Here is a 6015-nt window from a genome sequence, read left to right on the forward strand (position 1 = left end):
AAAATCCTGTTTAGAATGAACTGTTTCTTAATTATCTCTTTAGGATATCTGTGTTTTTAGAATTAACTAAATGTAAACAAATTTTATTTGGTGATTGTTTGAGGACCTTCTTTTTCTTTTTTGTTGTCAAGTATTTTTAACTCTGGGAGTATGTCACAAATAATGCACATAATAGCTATTTATGCAACTTTTAAGTATCATTGCATGGAGAAAAAGTAGATGATCCAAATTGTAAAAGAGAAAATACTCACTTAAAAGTTAGAACACATAAAGAAGCAAGTGTCGGGGTTACCCCTTTCTTAGCAATATGAAGATTAATGTTACCATCTGTATAGTTTGAATGAGGACACTTGCCAAAATTCGGAGGCCTTTTTGTGTGCTTCCAGCTTGTCTTTTTTTCAAAGAAAAGGCTTGAGCTGTTTAGACAATGACCTTGGTTCTCTGCTTCTCTGCCAAAGAAGGCCTTAGTTGCCTGATATTAACTCTAGTGGCCCCATGGGCTTAATTTCATGAGATGGGTGTATTGACAGTGATTTAGCAATCTAATGTCCTAGAGTAGGGGCAAAGAGGCCACTGACAATTATCCCAGATTCCTAGTCCATTGGCAGGCAATGCAACTGGTTTCTACACCCTGCTAATCAGGGTTGGTATGGCTGTGGAATCCTGTTTTTGTCTAGTCTCATTTGCATGGACAGACAGAAGGAACAGGGCTCAATAATGGCCTCCTTCTTCTCCCGATCTGGCTAGACCAAAAGAGGTTTATAACAGGGGAGGGTGTTGTCTGCCGCAGAGGTACATGCTGATGCACCCAGATCATGAGCACACCTGCAGGTTTTCATGCGTGCACCAGGACTCCCTTATGGCCGCCGGGTTATTTGCTGGGTTAGTTCTGTAATCTGGGCTGTGAAGCAGAGCAGACAACTGGTTCATGTCCAGTTGTGAACAACTCTGTGGCCTAAGCCTCAAATAAACAATGTTATTTGAAACCATTTATAGTTTTAAATAATTTCCTATGTGTTATCTTTGACCCTCACAACAGCATAGGGGTTAGACAGCTGTTATTTTCAATTTTAAGGTGAAGAAGCCAAAGCTCAGATTAAGTAGCATATTCCAGATAACATGGCTGGTAAGTGGTGACACAAACATGTTTTCAGATTCTAGGGTCAGTACTGTGTTATACTGCTGTTCCTTTACAGAGAGTGTGGAGGCATTAACTGCCTTGAGAAGGGGCAGCTAATGCAGTGGTGAATTGAAAATATGAATTTTAACCTCATAAACAAATGTGGGTATGCCTGAAATTTCACCTCAATGTGTTCTATTCATAGGTATTCATAACAAAGGTTATGAATGTTCACTTTGGGAGATGATGGATCAAATAAATTTAAAAAGGATTCTTTATTGGCTTTTGAATGAGGTAATGAGCACATTGACTCTCATAGAGGAAGGCAGGTGTATGGCCTTATCACAAGCTTACCTGACCATTCATATTCATTCTCTGAACGTATTGGAAGTGATTAGAAACAAAAGGTGTAAGGAATCCTAAGAAAATGGCCTGATCTCTCAGTGTAAGCAAAGCTTTTCTTGCACTCGCCTGGAGAGTATCACTGTAGGGCAGAGTTTCTCAAGGTGAGATCTGAGAACCATCTGCATCAGAGTTAGTGGGGTCCTTGTTTAAAATGTTGATTATTGGCCTCACTCTCAGGGGAGGGGGATGGTGGGTGTGGAAAACTATTTGGTTCAAAAAATTTGTTGCTACTCCTTGGGAGAGAATTATATTTCTTTATCTAATGTCAGACTTGGCCATTGCTGACAAGGTTGTAAATATTTCAGTATATGTCTAAAAGATAAAAGCTTACGTAAAAAAAAAAAAAGTAACCACACTACTATGATCACACCTAAACAACTTTGATAAAAATGCCTCAATGTCATCAAATAGCCAGTATTCAAATACAGTTGTCTCATTTTTTTTTCTCCCTGATTATTCTGTTTGAGTTAGAGATCATACAATTTCAAGGTCAACTCAGACTGCAAGGTCAACATTCTCTTTAAAGACTTAAGGAGGCAGCTGAAGAGATGGCGTCCCCACCTCTGCAGGTAGTTGGACTAGGGAGTCTCTATTCTTTACTTATGGGACTTAAAGGTACAAGATCGTGTGAATGAAAATTGACGTGACAAAAACCCAAGGGTGGGAATACAAAATGAGTCAGAAATGAGGCTACAAGTGCGTGGCACAGTGACCAACACTTATTTTGGGTAGGCCACACATTTAAGCTGAAGCTCTCAGTGGCCGGGACAGAAAGAGAAACCTGGTTGGATCCACGATTCACAGTGTCCCTAAGATTAACGTAAATCCAGGTATAGGAAGGACAATCCTCAGTACTAAAATCAGGTTAAGAATTTCTCCCCAGTATCCTCTTATCAAAATGATAGATAAGCATTCTGATAACGAACACAATGACAGATATTCTGGTTGTGCTCAAACACTAAACTCCACAAGAATAGCCGTACAAACTGATTTGGATGTGTTCACATGTATTGTGTGAGTGTGGAACATGTGCCTTATGAGCATTATCACACTAGGTCCACTGGTGCCACACACCTGGAAATATGCCTCAGTTTGCCTGGCAGAGTTGCATGTAGTTCATGCCCGTGAACACCCCATTTCATTCCCAAGTGTCCCAGTTTGAACAATAAAGCTTGCAGTCTCCCTATCCAAAAAGCTCTGGACTGACGTCAGGAGGCCCTCTCCAGCTCATCCAGCTCCACAGATGTGCACATTCCTCAGGCCAACATGACAGACCCCTGGTAGCTGTGTCTTTCCTAGTGGGTCTCTCCACATCTCTGTACCCAAATCCTTGGAGCTAAGTAAACAGTTACGCTAATACACGTGTGGACTTCATCCTTTGTGTGCAAGCCAACAAACCAGACAGGTTTATTACATGGGTTACAACTTGCACCTTAGATTCAGTGAAAAACCCCAGTATAGTACAATTCAGTAAAAGCAGTTCTACAAAGGACAACCTCTTTTCAGGTTGAGAGGTGGCTCTGATCTGGCTTGATGAAGGAGACCCAAAGGAAGTTAGGATTTTTCTTAGGAAGCCAAGAATTCTAGCACATGACTACAAGTGGTGTAATGGACAACTGTTATTTTTACTTCATTGATTTACCCTCTGACACTTTCCCGCTCAGATTTCTGTCTGAGGAACCATTCTGTTCCCAGCTGTTAGTTAGTCCATGTGGTTCTGGTGAAGCTGACCACACCTGCCTTGTGGGGGACCTAGCTGTAAGCCAGTACCTTATAGTCGTTGGCCCTTGTGACTGATTCAGGGATAGATATACATGACGGGATATTTTTGCCATGGTTTTTTGGAAAAAGCCTTGATACCGAGAGGATGTGGTGGTTAAGCTGACATGGCCATCTAATTATCACATGACACCTGGGTCAGTAGAAGACAACAATATCACAAATGCTATGTCTCAAGTCAGAACTACTCTTGGACTTTATATGAGCCATTTTTGCTTAAGTGAGAATATCACTCGTTACATAAAAGCACTGGTACAAAGATGAAAATTCCTAAATTTGCCTCCTGAACAGAGAGGGCCAAGATGGTAGGACTGGAAACAGTTCAAAGCATTAAGTACCAGTTCCCATAGGCACGGAAAAACTTCTATCATGTACTTGTGAAACATGATTTTGAGGAGCATCTTTCTGGAGAACCTGTTATTCAGAAGTTGCAAAATGTATTCTTATGTAACAAAGTGATCAAACTTTGATGGAATTGTTGGCAATGAACTAAAATTCTGGATGCCACCTTGACATAATGGTTTTAATTTTAGAGTTGTTGTTTTAGGCCATACTTTCTGAAAATAGTTAATTAGGATAAGACAGTCTACTGAGACCATTCCTGGTTTGTGACAGTAAACCCAAACCATCAGCATCTAGGTTATTACTTAGGTGTTTTTCCAATAGATATCTGTAAGCAAAACAACCCATTAGGGACAGTTGGACTTGGAGAACTTTCTGGGACAGATACACTAATTCTCATCTTGGAGAGTTAAGCTCTGACGGTTTTAAATGGTCCATGTAGTTAAAAAAGAAAAAAACAAAAAACCTCCCACTATCCAGGGCATTAGAAAGCCTGAGTTCTAGTTTCAGTTCTGATGCAAAATTAACTCATTGATTCTGACCAAATCCTTTTAACCTCCATGGGCCTCAGGATTTTTTCTATAAAACAGAGAATTTAGACTAGAAAAATAAGGTTTTATTTGAGCCAAACTGATGACATATGCTGGGGCACAAGATTTCAAATGCTTTTCGAAACTAGATGTTGACTAAAGTCTCCTCCAGCTTTACTCTTTGTAAACAGGAAGACATCTTTATAGAAATTATATAAATAATTTACAAAACACAGACTAAAGAGTGGCATTTATTGTATTTTTCCTTGTATTCATGTATAAAAACTTTGTTTTCTTACTTGGGCCTTTAGTGAAATAAGACAAAAACAAAACAAAGAATTTTTATAAAGTATAAGATGTGGAGCTCACATGTACATTACTCAATAGGCACTTTTGTTATTGGGCTAGAAATATGAATGTGACGTGGTCCTTGTACTCAAGAAGCTGTGTAAGAGTGGAGAGTAACTGTAGTTCAACTAAGTAAGCTTGAGCACACAGGTTCTGGGTCTGCAGAGGAGGTAATACTTAAGCCAGATAGTGAATGTAGAGAAAGGCTCCTTAGAGCTGACCACTATGAAGATATTTTAAAGGATGGATGGAGTATTCTTAACAGAGGGGTTATCAGGTATTGAATCCCATTTTCATTATTATGGAAATAAAGAAGATATTTGGAAAATAAATGTATGCATGTAAATTTAGATTTTTCCCCCCTGGTGAATTTGGTCTGTTTGAGTTAAGGAGAGCTAACATGGATTGAATGCCTGCTATACGCTGTTAGGTACTTTACATGTTACAACCTTTTAAAAATATTAGATGACAGCCTGGAGGTAGGAAATGGCAAAGTTAGGATTCCAAGTCATGTCTACTTGTCTCCAACCCTTGATCATCCCACGACTATGTAAGAGTACCTGATTTTCTTCACAGCTCTAAAAATGCAGATTCCGAAGCCTCTCACTTCCTTCCAACTAGTTACCTACCCAGAAACTAGTTCCTTGACTTGAGCTTATTAGCTTTCCTTAGCACTCCTTTGGATTAGTTCTCAAGCTTGTTGATTAAAAGAATCATCAGTGGGCGTCTTAAAATGCAAGTTCCCAGGCACTGCCCCTGGAGATTCTGACTCAAGAATGGATTGGGGATTAGTGCTTGTATTTTTAACAAGCATTTGAATCATATGAGCAAATTGTAGGAAACACTGGCTTAGTGTTTTAGCTTAATTGGTGTACTGATTTTTAAGCCTTTTAGTCCAAACCATTTTTATCCCCGTTTTTCAGTATTGCTCTCAAGGCCCCGATGACTTCCTTCCATGCCGTTTACCATTGTTTCCTTTACTGACAGTAATAAACAGTTTACCGAACATTTATTTACTATTCATTCTTGTCCCCACCTTGAACAAAAGCTGCATGAAGGAAGGGACTGAAACTGCAGTAACCTGGGCGCTCCGGAAATATTTACTGAATCAGCAAACCCACAAAGTAGTTACTATTACTCTTCAGCTTGAAAATATATGCAGGAGAGGAAAAGAAAAACGATAACGCTGATATAGTTTGCGACATAATTAGTATTTAGCGATTAATTTGTGGCGCGCTGTCCCCGTTCCCACTGCCTGCCAGCAGACCTTTCCCAAAACATGCCCTTCTGAAGCGACCGTCCCCCACCAAAGCCACGCCACGCTCCTACCCAAGGCTACTTGGAACCCTGACGCACCGAGCCGAAGCGCCCTCTCCTCGGGTATGGTGGGTGGGTCACGTGGGCCTGGAGACGGGGCCGGTCCGCTCCGTGTGGACAAGCTGTAGGCCACGTGGTGCAGAGGGGGCGGTTCCTCGGGGGGCGTGGCCGCAG

This window comes from Furipterus horrens, unplaced genomic scaffold (genome assembly GCF_987537825.1).
Source record: "Furipterus horrens unplaced genomic scaffold, mFurHor1.1.pri manual_scaffold_8, whole genome shotgun sequence".
Classification (NCBI taxonomy): domain Eukaryota; kingdom Metazoa; phylum Chordata; class Mammalia; order Chiroptera; family Furipteridae; genus Furipterus; species Furipterus horrens.